Source organism: Vombatus ursinus, unplaced genomic scaffold, assembly GCF_900497805.2.
Source record: "Vombatus ursinus unplaced genomic scaffold, bare-nosed wombat genome assembly UNPS02014945.1, whole genome shotgun sequence".
Lineage (NCBI taxonomy): Eukaryota > Metazoa > Chordata > Mammalia > Diprotodontia > Vombatidae > Vombatus > Vombatus ursinus.
This window is the reverse complement of record NW_020954723.1, coordinates 22,195,032-22,211,053: the sequence shown is the minus strand read 5'-3', so window position 1 is coordinate 22,211,053 and position 16,022 is coordinate 22,195,032. Positions and strand designations below refer to the sequence as shown.

The window sequence follows — 16,022 nt, the reverse complement described above, 5'->3', positions numbered from 1 at the left end:
TGTAGGAGCTGCTAAATCTTGTGTTATCCTGATTGTGTTTCCACAGTACTGAAATTGTTTCTTTCTGGATGCTTGAAATATTTTCTCCTTAACCTGGGAACTCTGGAATTTATCTATAGTATTCCTTGGAGTTTTCCTTTTGATCTCTTTCAAGAGGAGATTGGTAGATTTTTTTCAATTTCTATTGTATCCTCTGATTCTAGAGTATCAGGGCAGTTTTCCTTGATAATTTCTTGAAATATGTTATCTAGGCTCTTTTTTTTTATCATGGCTTTCAGGTAGTCCAAATATTTTTAAATTATCTCTCCCAAATCTATTTTCCAGGTCAGTTGTTTTTTCAATGAGATATTTCGCATTTTCTCCTATTTTTTCATTCTTTTGGTTTTGTTTTATAATTTCTCGATTTCTCATAAAGTCATTAGCTTTCATTTGCTCCATTCTAATTTTTAAGGAATTACTTTCTTCAGTGAGCTTTTGGACCTCCTTTTCCATTTGACCAATTCTGCTTTTTAAGGCCTTCTTCTCCTCATTGGCTTTTTGGACCTCTTTTTCCATTTGGTCTAGTCTATTTTTTAAGGAGTTATTTTCTTCATTATTTTTTGGGTCTCCTTTAGCAAGCTGTTGACTCATTTTTCATTATTTTCTTGCATCACTCTCATTTCTCTTCCCAATTTTTCCTCTTCTTCTCTTACTTGCTTCTCAAAATCTTTTTTTGAGCTCTCCCATGGCCTGGGACCAATTCATATTTTTCTTTGGAGGCTTTGGATGAGGCTTTGGAAGACTTTGTTGTCTTCTTCTGAGTGTATGTTTTGATCTTCCTTGTTACCAAAGCAAATTTCTATAGTCTGAGTTTTTTCCATTGTTTGCTCACTCTCCCAGCCTATTACTTAAATTTTTAACTCTTTGGTAGGGCTCTGCTTCCAGTGTGGAGGGCAAACTGCCCCAAGCTTCAGGGCTTTTGTGCAGTTGTTTTCAGAAATACTTCTAGGGACCTGTAAGTTTTCAGTTCTTCCAAGGTGGTATGATCTAAGGGAAGGTGTTTACTCCTCTCCTGGCCTGTGAGTGATCACAAACACTCTTTTCTGCCCTGGAATTGTGAGGAGCATCCCCTCTCCATTGCTGCTACAAGCTCTGCTATATTATTGTTCCTTCTCTCCCTGGGACTGCCACCCAGGACTGCGACCCAGATCCAAGTATGGGCAAAGCACCAGAGTCCTGCCTCAGTGCCAGCAAAGGGACCCCTGTAATCTCCTTCTGATCAGTTCTCCGATGCCCTTACCATCTGAGGGCTGAGAGCTCCAGAAGCAGCCACTACGGCTGCTGCCATTGCTGCCGCCTCGGGGCTGTGCCAGGGCCAGAGCTGGAATGCGTTCCTCTCTCACCCAGGTCAGACAGACCTTTCCTACTGATATTCTAAATTGTCTTTGGCATTTGTGGGTTGAGATATCTGGAAACCACCACAGCTGCTGGTGATTCAACCCCCTGAGGCCTACTCTGGGTTTTCTGGGGCCTGGTCTGTGCTGGTGCAGTTTGTGCTGGGCTGTACTTCTCTCTCAGTCTGGTACAACAGACTTTTCCTATCAACCTTCCAGGTTGTCTTGGGCTGGAAATTTGTTTCACTCTGTCTTTTTGTGGGTTCTGCTGCTCTAGAATTTGTTTAGAGTAAATTTTTACAGGTATTTGGAGGAGTTTGGGGGAGAGCTCAAGTGAGTCCCTGCTTTTACTCTGCCATCTTGACTCTGCCCCTAAATAAACATTTATTAACTATTTACTGTGTGCCAAGCACTGTGCCAAGTGCTGGGGATAGGTAGACAAAGAGAGAAAGCTCCTGCTTTCAAGGAGCTTACACTCTAACTGGGAGAGACAACATTAAAGAAAGCTCAGGGCTGTAGGACATATGGAATGGCCATTTTAACTGCCGGATAGATGGCAGGTTCTAGAAGTCCTTAGGTTATATATCCCTAAGTTAGGATCACAGTGTTGGAGGAGGGCAGGTGGTAAGATGAAAGTCTTCTATCTCTTCAGAAGGAATGGAGTTGTTGACTTTCACATACTCTGTGGGCAGTCAAGCAGTCCAGATGGAAGGGAAAGACTGGCTGGGAGTGTCCCCCCTCTTGGTGGTGGCAGTGACTCTTCTCCCTGCCCAGTTGTCCTGAGTGGGTTCTGGGATCACCCTAGAGGAGGAGGGGGTGAGGAGAGAATGCAAGGGAGGGAAGGTGTTCCTGCCATCCAGGAATCCAGTGGGGTGGTCAGCCCTGCACTTAATCTTAAGAGATTTTTTTTTTGGCAGCTATGTGGAAGCTGTATCAGAGTGGCAGAGAGACTGGAAACAGAGACCCCATTTGAGCACTGGGTCTGGAGTCAGGAAGATCTGAGTTCAAATGCAGCCACTTACTAGTTGTGTGACCCTGGGCAAGTTGCTTAACCTCTGTCTGCCTCAGTTTCCTCATCTGTATAATGAGAAAGAGTACCTACCTCCCAGGGTTGTTGTAAGGATCAAATGAGATAATACTTGTAAGGTATGCAGCACAGTGCCTGGCATATACTAGGTTGTCATATAAATGCTAGCTATTATAATTGTTATTATTATATTATTATTGTTATTGTTATAATAATTATTATTATTATCATACAGCATTCTGCATGCCCTCCCAATTTTTTTTCTAAGATGTCATTTGACGGACTCCACCCTGCCCTTCCATGTCTACAGTCAGCATTTGATGTAGAGATTCCTTCATCTCCTCTTACTTCCCTGCCACACCCCTTAGAGAATTTAGAATTCCTTTTAGAATTCCTCATTCTGTTGCTTCCATTGGAGAGAGTTATTTTTGACCTAGCCTGACCCCTTCTTGAACAACAATAAAATGGAGATTGGGAGAAATGTGATACAAATCAATAGGTTATCCCAACAGACGTGATCTTTGATGCTGTTTTTTTCTCAGACACGCGCGGCAGTAACAAAGAGAAATGTTTGCTTGATCACATTGTCATCTGAGCAGCAGGTGGCTCAGTAGATCAAGAAGTGACCCCTTGGGAGGTCTGGAGAGAGACTGGGGCTGGATGGCAAATAGGGTGAGGGGTAAGGAGAGCCACCCTGGCAACAAAGAAAACAGGAACAGTCCAGACTACACTATTTACCTTTATTTCTTTTCCTATCAGCTGGGACATATGGATTTGGTGTCCATTTATAAATTAAAAAAAAAAACCCAAAAGAATGCTTAAATTCTTGGAATACAGGAAAGTAGATAGTGATGATACAGATAATTCCTTCCCCCTCTGCTTCTGTCAAAGACTGAGAGAATGGTGGGGAAGAAGGAGGCAGTATGGTTGGAGGCAAGGACCTTATTTCTACAAGGTTGATGGGTAGGGCAACCTTTCTTCTCCCTTAATCATATCCCATTAGAATGTTGTTGTTGTTGAGTTGTGTCCAATTCCTCCCATTCTTGGCAAAAAATACTGGAATGGTTTGCCATTTTCTTCTTCAGTTTACTTTACAGATGAGGAAACTGAGGCAAATATGGTAAAGTGACTTGCCCAGGGTCATATAGCTATTAAGTGTCTGAAGTCAGATTTGAACACGAGAAGATAAGTCTTCCTGCCTCCAGGCCCAGCATTCTATCCACCATGCCACCTAGCTGCTGCCCTGTTTGAATATTAGCTGGGATTAACTTGTCAGTTTAGCTCTTGGCTGCCTAACTGGTTGCCTTGACTCTACTTTTCACTCCATTCTATACAGCATACTACTGTGAGATTCGTCTTCCTTAAATAGACACCATGTATCACTCCCTAATTCAGGAACCCACAATGGACCTCTATTGTTGATATCAAATCCATATTCCTCTGACTTTTATGCTCCTCTAAAATTTGACTCTTGGACTTGCAGCCAGGAAGACTTGAGTTTAAATCCTCTCTCAGGAATGTACTTAGCTGTGTGACTCTAGACAAGTTGCTTAATTTCTCTGTCTCAGTTTCCTCATCTGTAAAATGGGGATAGCACCTACATGATAGAGTTATTGTGAGGATTAAATGAGATCACATATATAAACCACTTTGCAAACCTTAGAGCAGCAGAAACGTTATGCAATATTAATAATCACTACTATTATAATATTATTATCCAGCCCTATTTGTAATCCTTCCCAGCAGAAACCCTTGTGCCATTTTAGAGATGTGCTGTAGATGAGATAGCAAACCTTTTTGCTGTCTCATGCTCATTCATATCCATGCCTTTATTTATACTATTCTATATACTTAGAATGCCCTGCATTATAGAAATCCTATCCATTTTTTAAGTACCATCTCTCTGTGAAATCCCTCTGACTTCTCCAGCCTATCCTAATCTCTTCCTTCTCAGAATGCCTAGAGCATTTAAAATCAGTACAGTCTATTCCTTGTTTTCTCATTCTTCCACATGGGCCTTTTCTTCCTCATTATATTGTAAGCACCTTGAGGACCAAGTTTTATACTTTGGGTGGTTTAATTTTAGTTCTTTATAACACCAAGCCTGGAGCTGGACACCTGTGGGGAGTTCTACGGATATTTGTTGGTGAGTTGTTTTATTAGATAATTATCAATCTGGGTACTTTGAAAGTCACGTCAAGCCTAAGGAGAAGAGCTGCAGGAGAGGAATGTTATTGTAGAAGAAATGAGAGGAGCTTAATGAGCATGTGCTTTGGGTGTCAGTGAAGACACTGGAAATACACAGGATGGGCTAAAAGGGATGGGGACATGCAGACGGGGAAAGAAACATGGACGAAAATTTCTTTTCCTCCCAATTTTATCCGTGGCCATATCTGGTCCTCTAGTAACTGAGTGCATGTAACCCAATTTTTAATTCACAAGCTCTAATTTTTCACTCAACCCCTAGTATACAGGTAAGTGCTTTTCTGAATAACTATTTTCAAATCTGTCACTTCCTTCTTTTTCTTAACACATTCCTCTTAAGCAATAAATGAAGAACTTATTAATTTCCTACTTTGTGCCAAGCACTGTGTTAGGTTCCAGGATATAAGTACTTGTTCAGCCCTATTATGTGCCAGATACTGTGCTAGGTGCCAGGATACAAATAAAAAGAATAAAACAATTCCTGCACACAGAGTTTACATTCTAATGAGGGAGACAATAAATAAACAAACAAACAAATAAATAAATAAAATGTAGGGTAACCAATGTAAATATAAAGTTAATAAATACAAATATATAGCAAATAGCTAAATATAAGGTAATTTGGGAAGGAAAGCTCTAGCAACGTACTAGTAGATGAAAGCTGCCTCCACTCTTTCCCATCCCCTGCACAGAATGCCATGGGACTTCATATCCTGCGTTTGAGAGAAGCCAGATCTTTACAAAGTGGATAATTCACAAAGGAGAAATGAGAGTTGACCATTAATTGTGTCAGTGAGTAGATGCTAATGTTAATGAATCAGTTTCATCTCTTTTTTAGAAATTTTAGCTGCTGTACAGACTTAGCCCCTGTGATCGATCCCAGGCAAAATCACACTGTTCTTATTTTGCATTACTACACATGTACCTGTATCTAGTTACTTGCCTTTTCAATGAGGGTGGGTGGGGAGGGAGGAAGGGAGAAAATTTGTAATCCAAAATTTTAAAAACACATGTTAAAAAAATTGTTTTCACATGCAACTGGGAAATAAGAAATATAGGAAATGGGGTATAGAAATCTATCCTGCCCTACAGGAAAATAGAAGGGGAAGAGGATAAGAGAAGGGGAGGAGAGATAGAAGGGAGGGCAGATTAGGGGAAGGGGTATACAGAATGCATGCCATCTTGGGATGGGGGGAGGGATGAGATGGGAGAAAATTTGGAACTCGAAATCTTGTGGAAGTGAATGTTGAAAACTAAAAAAAAAAAAAAAAATCACACTGTTCTTCAGTGCCTTCATATTCCTAATGCTATGAAATCACCTAAGTGAGCAGAATCTGTGAATTAATATCTGAAAAGCACCCCAAAATGTGTGGATGTAACATGAGTGTAGGAAGGCAGAGTAATCCTGTCAGTTGATGAAGTACCTCCCATTTCCATTTCTACTCACCTCTTCACCACAGAACAACTAAGGACAAACCAACTGAGAAACTAATGTCTAAATAGACATTTGTAGCATCTGTAATCTCCGTCAATAAAAGTCACATGAAAAAGGAGACTTAAAAGAGTTAAAATCAGTGTCCCCCTCTAGGACTCTGGTCCCACCATGATATAAGGCTCCCAAATTGTGACTCCCTGGATGATGGTAGAATTCTCAGTATTGCTAGGGACCATAACATAACATTCTGGGGGCCGAGGAAGAAATTAATTACTTCACATTAACTAGAGGGCAATCTGTTTTTTCTGTTTTTCAGCCAAAATATACTGAAATACCTTGCCAAAACCCTCTGAATTAGAGGTTCTGGGAAGATTTTGAAGTTTAAACTTTTTTTCTCTTTGGCCCTTTCCTTTTCATTGGGAGTATATGAGCCTGGCTGCCCTTTTGCAAAAAAAAAAAAAAATCACTCTTGGGCATCTCCCCTATGCCTTATCTCCTCTCACTTTATTTCACTTTTAAAGAAATGTGTGTAAAGGGTAAAGTTGAGAAAGAAGAGGACTTTTTAAAAATTTATTTCAAAATATCATAGTTCCCATCTGGCAAACAACTCAGCTAGCATCTCTCCACTTGGGTTAAATTCAGGTGGAGACAAATGGGCCTTTCTTTAATTCAGAGCTCAGAATGACTCCTTAGTCCCTGAGAACTGATACAGCTGCTTCAGAGTTCTCCAGGAGATCTATCTGTTGGTGCTGCTTAAACTGGGCAATTGTAACCAAAGCCAATTAGTTCCTTTGGATGTTGAGAGCTCTCTTTTTCTACTTCCTTCTTAGCAAGAAATCTGTAGACATAATTCTATCACCAGCCTGGGGGATGAGATAAGGCCAGAGGGAGAGAAAAAAAAAACACAGCCAATGGGAAGTTCTCTTTTGTTCTCTAACTTGCCTGAGGGGGAAGAGCCCAGGTTTGGGCTGAGTGACCTGGGCTCACCTTACCTGTCACAGACCTAACTCCAGAGGAACATTCCAGCCCTTGGGTGAGAGTGCTTCTGTTCATGACCTCTGGAATCTGATTTTTTTTGCCTCACTGTAGCCATTCTTTTTTATTCTTATTATATTATGTTTATTTACATATTTATATTTTATTCTTATTATATTGCATTTATTTGCATATTTATGTTATATTTTTATTCTTACTATATTTTAGCAAATGAAGACAATATTGAGTGTTTATGAGTCAAACTCCCCAGTGTTGTTATGACTTAGGTTTGCCATTTTTTATATACAATTAAGACCCCTGTCTGTCATATCTCCCTACCAATGTGAACTTCTTTGCCCCATTGTTGAATATGATTTTAAAGAGAAGCCAGAGCAGAGTATAGAAGTTATTTCTTATATAGGGTGCTAATTCTATATAGTCCCCAGGGCATCAATGATTGTATATCTCCCTTGCTCCATATAAAGTTTGTCCAAATCAACATTTAAATATTCTTTGATGATTTTTAGCAAGAAACATGTTGGATGGCTAAAAGTTTGGGTAGTCAATCACAACATCATCCTGGGTCTTCTCTTTTCTCCAGTCATTCCATCAAACATGTTTTCTTTCATTCATGCCCTTGTTCTTGATCAGCTCTAAGACTCTAAAAGTTGTCATCTTCTCTGCATCCATTCTCAAATGCTTGGACACTTCATTTTTAGAGAATGGGAAATGCTTCAGAATGTTGGCATTGCAATAACTTTACGGCAAACCTTGAAGCTGTTTGAACGAGACCAGTTTCTCCCCTAAACTGTTAGAGGGGCAAACCTCCCAAAGTTAGATCAGCCTACGCAGATTTTACAATGGTTATAATTATTTCCTCTGATATTTGGAAAAATGCTTATTTCTTTGATGAATAGTAGAGTAATACAAAATGAACCAATCAAATAGTACTTGAGTTTCAATAAAATGTACGAAAAATTTTTAATAAAAATGTTTGATCTACTATCCTGTGAAGATTTCCCTCTCAAATGAATGCTTGTTAGCTGAATGAAAGGAAAAGGGAGGAAACAACCATTTATCATGCACCTATTATGTACCAGACACTGTGCTAAGTGCTTTACAAATATTACCTCATTAAACCTCATAACAAACCTGAGAGGTAGGTACTATTATTTTCATTATTTTAAAGTGGAGGAAACTGAGGCAGACAGAGGTTAAATGACTCACCCAATGTCACACAATTAGTAAGCATCTGAGGCCATATTGGTCTTAGGTCTTCCTGATTCCAGGCCCAGCAACCCAGCTGCCTTTAGGTCGAAAATTTGAATGACCACTACAGTGACCAGAGTGGTTTGAGGGCCAGCTAGCAGTTTGGGTAGCCTTAACATGGACGTTTTCACATTAGAATACCTACCTTTTTTCCCCAAGGATCTCTGAGAAGACTATGAAGGGACTTGATATTTACAGTCAGATTCAACTTATGTTTGGACTGGGGATTGTAGAGAAAATGATAATTTTGGAGGAGGGTATGCTGGAGAGAAGGGGGCAAAATTAATCTAGATTTGGATTCCAGAGAAAACATTTTAGAAAGTAATAACAGTAAACGTGATAGTAACTATAAATTTATGATGCACATTGGGAAGGCATTTTTTTTTATAAAATCACACACACAGATAAAATCACACATATATCTATGTATGTAATGAACATATGCCCTTTTCTTTCTATTTTTCTCCATTGGCACCATGTGGACAGTTTACATTTCTCCAACTCTAGCTCTGACCTCTCTCCCAAATTCCAATTAGAAATTTCCAACTTCCAGCTAGACATCTCCACTCGCATATCCTTCTGGGACATCAAACTTAAGCAATCTCCACCTAAACTGTTCTGAATAACTCTTCCTGACTTGCCTATTTGATTTTAATGGCATCGAGCAACCACAATCAAAACCTTTCTATCATCTTTGATTCATTCAAGGGCATGCTAGTAACAATCGGCTCTCCTGGAAAAAAAAAGGCATACATGACATACTTTCAAGTTAAATCAGTATCATTAATATCTTCTCCATCACTTTCTTAGGTCTGGACAATGAACAAAGCCATAAATTGAGCCCAGATTTTAGCATTTGCCGATTTCCCAGGTGTAAATACTCGCACTAAAAATTTATCAGTTGGCTCCTGCTAGCCAGCTTGAATTAGCTATGGTGTACCCCTGGATGTGTCCCTCTTCCTTGTCCATCACATTCATAGTAACCGAGTTCTGGTGAATTCTGCTTCTGAAATATCAATGGACTCTGTTCCTCCTTTTTCCATCTTCACTACTACCACCTAATTCAGGATTTTATTATTTCTTGCTTGGACTCTTGCAATAGACTCCCAACTGTCCCTCTTGCCTTTAATCTCTCCATCATGATAATATTCCTTGTAATTTTTTACTTGTAATTTTTTTATTTAAAAAAAATTTAAATTTTTGCTTTTTGGTGAGGCAATCGGGGTTAAGTGATTTGCCCAGGGTCACACAACTAGTAAGTGTCAAATGTGTCAGGCTGGACTTGACCTCAGGTCCTCCTTAATATTCCTAAAGCAAACCTCTGCCAACTTCTCTTTCTTGATCAAAATCACTTAGAGGCTCCTCGCTGTTTGCTGATTTTAGCATGAGCTTCTTAGCCTGAAATTGAAGATTCTCCATATTCTAGCTCCAACCTAGATTTTGAGCCCTATCCTTTACCACTCAGCTATAAGGACCCTAGAGTGTATGAAGTGTTCAAGGAGGACTAGCTTCTCTGGTGTGAGGGCTGCTGAGTCTTTTTCAGGGTTGCTCATCTCTCTTTTGTGTCTACCTGCCACGTAACTCTCATCTGAGCTCCAATTAGCTATAGAATTCATAACAGCCACACCCCAGTAAAATATTCTTGGCAGACAAGGTAAACCAGGTTGAGGGTGACTGACGGGTCTCAAACTCATCGATGAGTTAGGGGGATTTCTACCCCAAGCACATAAAAACTCCCCCTGGTGGAATGGAAGGATGAGAACAATTTTTCCAATGGCTATGAAGGTGGCTGAAGCAGGAGCTGTGGAGCACTGAGAGCTTGGTCAGACATTGAAGATGCCAAGGTCATCCATCATATCCTGAGCCATGACCAGTCTTCTTGAATTTTGTTTTGGATCACTGGAACAACAACAACAGCAACAACAGCAGTGCTAGGATCCAGCCAAATTAAGCTTCTTTTTCCCCAAATGTACCCCGACCTTCCCTTTTTCTGACCCTCTCTGATCTTGCCATTTTCCCTTTGCCAAGAATTCTTTATTTACAACCTGTTTTTTTTACTTCCTAAAGGAGTGGTTAATGCAAAAGCTGCCAAAGTGCCTCTGTGTCTGTTCAGATCTACTCTTTCTAAGAATTAATAATAAATTAATAGCTGGTATTTTTCTATCGCTTTAAGACTTGAAAGGTGTTTTATATATGTTTTCTCACTGGATCTTCGTAACACTCCTGAGAGGTAGGTATTGTTTTTATTATGAGGAAGCTGAAACAGACAGAGATTAAGTAATTTGCCCAGGATCACACATCTAGTAAGTGTCTGAAGCCAGATTGGAACTCTGGTCTTCCTGATTCCAAATCTGGTATTCTCCATTATGCCACCTATAGTATGTATTTTCATTCAATTATTTAATTTGACAAACATCAGATACCTCCTATAGGCAAGACATTGTGTCAGCACTGGAGACAAAAAAATCCAGATACAACAGACTGTTCTCAAGGAGTTTGCAGTCTCATGGTGGGAGTTGAAGGGGATGGTTGTTATATATTGAAATAACTATGACATGGGGAACATTGAAATAAATGTCAGGGAGGTAGTCAGGAAAAATGCTATGAGAAATTTATGGAGAAAAAGATCAAGATGATTTCAGAAAAACCTGGAAAGACTTACATGAACTGATGTTGAGTGAAATGAGCAGAACCAGGAGAACATTGTACACAGTAAAAGTAATACTGTGCAATGACCAGCTTTGATAGACTTGGCTATTCTCAGCAATGCAAGAATCTAAGACAACTTCAAAAGACTCGTGATGGAAAATGCTATCCACATCCAGAGAAAAAACTGTGGGGTATGAATGTAGCAATACTCTTCAATGAAGACCTGTGAATGACTTAGCTCTTCTCAGCAAAACAATGATCCAAGACAGTTCCAAAGGACTAATGCTGAAGCATACTATCAGTTTCTAGAAGAAAAAGAAAACCCTGATATTATTTAAATACAAACTGAAGCATGTTATTTCTCACTTTCTTTCATTATTTTCCTTTTATTCGAGGCTTCTTGTACAAAATGACTAATATGGAAATGTTTTTCATGATTGTACATGTATAACCTGTATCTGATTGCATACTATCTCAGGGAGGGGGTTAGGAGAGGCAGAAAGGGATAGAATTTGGTACTCAAAACTTAAAAAAAAATGTTTAAAAATTGCTTTGTTATGTAATTGGGGGAAAAATAAAATATATTTTTAGGAAAATCAAGTGATCTTCCATATCTAGATTGCATTTCTTCTTCAGCCCTGCCTTGTAGAATAAAGACATTTTACATTTAGATATGGGCAGCTAGATGGTGCAGTGGAGAGTGTTCCAGGGCCTGGAGTCAGGAGGACCTGAGTTCAAATCTGACCTTAGACACTTAATAGCTGTGTGACCTTGGGCAAGTCACTTAACTCTGTTTGCCTCAATTTCCTCATCTGTAAAATGAGTTGTAGAAGGAAATGACAAACTACTCCAACATCTTTGTCAAGAGAACTCCAAAAGGGGTCACAAAGAGTCTGACATGACTGAAAAAAGACTGAACAACAACAAAATTTAGTTATCACTTTAGGATTTACAAAATATGTTACGTATATGATTTGAGAATCCCTGGGTTCCTTCAAATCATAGCTTTGGTTTCACCTCCTGTATTGGGTTTGGAACCAAGGGCTGACATGGAGTCAGCTGTTGCCCAGCCTGATGCTCCAGTTGCTGAGACTGTTAGGGCACAGAAGGCACAAGAAAGCCAGCCTGAGGCATCTATAAGCTTAGGATTAGAGTCATTGGCCAGCAGCAGTCCTGGCTATGTTGCTAATCAGTCAACCATAAGCTCAAGGAGGGCTTTACAGGAATGCCAAGATTATTCAGGCAGGAAATAGACTGAGGATGATTCAAAAAAATGGGAGAAGTTGTTACTCATGTAATCAGCTTAAAGACTAAACTCATTGATGGTCCTATGTGTTTTAACTTTGCTAAGCATTTTGTTATCAAATTATATTAATGTGAACGTAGGGTTCATATCCAAGCTGATATAATGCTTTGCATTATAATACTGCTAGGTACTTCTCTGACATGTATCCCAGCATATTTATCATGTGCCAGGCACTGTGCTAAGCATTTTGCAATTATTATCTCATTTGATTTTCACAACAATCCTGGAAGGTGTCGTTGTTCAATAGTTTTCAGTTGTGCTGGCGTCTTGTGATCCCATTTGGGGTTTTCTTGGCAAAGATACTGAAGTGGTTTGCCATTTCCTTCTTTAGCTTATTTTACATATGAGGAAACTGAGGCAGACAGAGTTAAATGACTTGCCCAGGGTCACACAGCCATTAAATGTCTGAGGCCAGATTTGAACTCACAAAGATGAGACTTTCTGTCTCCAGGCCCGGCACTGTATCCACTGAGCCTAATAGCTGCCATATTATGGTAAGGTCATGTGCTGTGTTCCTACATGAGACCTATGCATTTGGTTATTATATGCAACTCTATTATGAATAACCATGTTTTCAGGGATTAATATAATCCTGAAGCCCATCAGCTATGGTTGGCCTGGATCCTTGTGCAAGAATATTAATTTCTGGATTATTTAAGAACTGTACCATATGGACTTTACGTGCATCTTTAGTACAAGGTTCTAGGGAAAACATTTGAAAGGATGATGCTTGAGACTCCCCAAATCACTAAAGAGCTATCCAGCATTTAGGATAATGCACAAACGTGCCCAAAACACAATCAGTGATTTGCTGGGGACCACACATGTTTAAGTTCTGGGAGAATGAGAAGGGGGTAGTAATTGGTCTCTGGCCAATTGATTCCAACTCTGACCCCTGCACCCTACCAGTTAATGTAGTCACCAAAAGCAAGGGACAAATAAAAGAGGTAATGAGGTATTGATATGTTAATTAAGTCCAAAGATTAGTTAATACCCTGCTATCCCTTTGTGAGATATGAAAGCTTTTTCCTTGATTGAATTGAAAAGGGAGATTGGCCACTATGCTCCTTATGGTACCTTAAAAAGCTGATCACAGCCCTTTCCCCCAAGATGGTGCCGAAGGCGAAGAAGGAAGCGGTTGTCCCCCCCAAGACAGAAGGTAAGTCCAAAGACTTGAAGGCCAAGAAGGCAGTGTTGAAGGGTGTTCACAGCCACAAAAAGAAGAAGATCTGAACGTCTCCCACATCCTGGCGACCCAAGACACTAAGACTTTGACGGCAGCCCAAATACCCATGGAAAAGTGCCCCTCGGAGGAACAAGCTTGACCACTATGCCATCATTAAGTTTCCCTTGACCACTGAGTCTGCTATGAAGAAGATCGAGGACAACAACACCCTGGTCTTCCTTGTGGACGTCAAGGCCAACAAGCATCAGATCAAGCAGGCGGTCAAGAAGCTCTATGACATCGACGTGGCCAAGGTCAACACTGATCCAGCCTGATGGAGAGAAGAAGGCCTACATCCGACTTGCTCCAGACTATGATGCTTTAGATGTTGCCAACAAAATTGGAATCATCTAAACTGTGTCCAGCTATCCCACTCCACTTACAATAAAAAGTTTTCCAGTAAAAAAAAAAAAGTTGATTACACCAGCTTTGGTAAGATTGGAAGCGGGAGACAATTTTAAGGAAGATAGGAATCGAGGGATTTGGCATATGGAAACTGACCTGTGGAGAGGAGGAAACTTAGGGACCTCTGATGAGTGACCTGTCCAGTAGAAACACTGCACCCACGGGGGCACAGTGTGAATACTCCACGAAGAAAGAAGGGACCCAAGGCGGTCCTGTGGATGGCGCTCAGGACGTGAGGTCAGGAAGACCTGTGTTTGAATCCTGCCTCAAATATTTGCCAGCTGTGACCCTGGGTAAATCACTTCACTTCTCTCTCAACCATCATTTCCTCATCTGTAAAATGTCAACAGTAATAGCACAATAACCTTGTGAGGTTCAAGTGAGTTAACGTGTAAAATGCTTTGCAAAAACTTTGAAAGCGCTGTATAAATGCTCGTTATTATTATTACTGTTATTCATAAAAACTCTGTAGTGCTGGAGGCATAAGTGGCCTGGGTCACATGTGCTTCCTACGTATGTACCTCAGCACCCTTGTATTGTAGGCATCTCAAAATATAATGTCTATACATTGCAATGTGTCCAAAACAAGAACTCATTATCTTTCACCCAAAACCAGGGGTGGAGAACCTGTAGCCTCAAGGCCACATGTGGCTCTCTAGGTCCTCGGATGTGACCTTTTGACTGAGTCCGAGTTTTACTTGGGCTCTTTTTATTAAGGTGATTTGTTCTGTGAAGTTGAGATTCAGTCAAAGGGCCACACTTGAGGACCTAGAGGGCCACATGTGGCCTTGAGGCCGCAGGTTCCCCACCCCTGCCCCAAACCATCCCTCTTTCGAAATTTCCTATTACTGTTGAAGACATCCTCCTAGTCGGCTGGGTTCACGGCCTTAGTGTCATACTAGCCTTCTCTCTCTCATTTGACACATGAATCCAGTCCATTGCCAAGTCTCATTGTTTCTACCTTCCCAACATCTTCCATATGTGTGTACACACACACACACACACACACACACACACACAGAGAAAGAAATATTATCCATCCATCCATCCATCCATCCATCCGTCGGTCTATCTATATCCCTTTATTTTCTCTCAAACCATTACCATCCATGCTCAATGTCTCACCACTTCTTGCCTTGACAATTACAGTAGCTCCCAATGTCTCTATGCTTTGAGTTTATCTCCCTTCCCATCCATTCCTCCTTTAGTGATTTTCTTAAAGGATAAGTATGACCATGTCACCAGCCTACTGGATGAACTCCTGTAGCTCCCTATTACCTCCAAGATTAAGTAGAACCTCCTTTGTTTCTCTTTTAAAGCTCTTCACAACCTGCCCCCTCCTTACCCTTCCACTCTTTGTAACCTTCCCTTGCCATTGCTTGCACATGATATTTCATCTTCTATCTCCACGCCTTCGCATTGGCTCTCCCTCATGTCTGCAATGTTTTCCTTCCTCAACTCCACATCTTGAAGTCTCTGGATTCCTTCAAGATTAGTCTTAAATCCTGCTTTCTGCTGGAGCCTTTCCCTGGTCCCTGCCCACTTTTTCAGCCTTATGTTCTATGGCTACCTTCCACCTACTCTTTATTTTCTATGTACCTATTTATGTACATGCTGTCTCTCCTATTAGAATGTAAGATCCTTGAAGCAGGGACTGTTTTTGCCTTTATATCCCTAGCACTTAGCACAGTACTTGACACACAATATGGATTTAATAAATGTTTGCTGATTGATTGAATGACTAGTGTCATTCACATAACGTAAAGAGAAGCAGCCCTCTTGCTCTATACTCTGGTTGGGTGGACTTCCTATGGGAGATTTATAGGAGAACATAGACAAGAGTTGATCAGGATGAGAAATTATAGATGGGTTATGATCTACACTTTCTTTTTTTTAATTTTTAATTTTTTAATTTTTAGGCAATTGGGGTTAAGTGACTTGCCCAGGGTCACACAGCTAGTAAGTGTCAAGTGTTTGGTCTGAGGTCGAATTTGAACTCAGGTCCTCTTGATTTCAGGGCCGGTGCTCTATCCAGTGAGCCACCTAGCTGCCCCCATGATCTACACTTTCAAAAGGAGTGCCCACACTGACAAGATCACAGATCCATCAAAGTATTAGTAATATATCAAAGACTGCTGAGAGCCAATAATTTG

General features: G+C 40.4%; 1 pseudogene; it reads left to right on the top strand.

The window, feature by feature from the left end:
- The first annotated feature begins 13,349 nt into the window (after window positions 1-13,349).
- On the top strand, window positions 13,350-13,865 carry LOC114030191 (annotated as a pseudogene).
- Window positions 13,866-16,022: the final 2,157 nt, after the last annotated feature.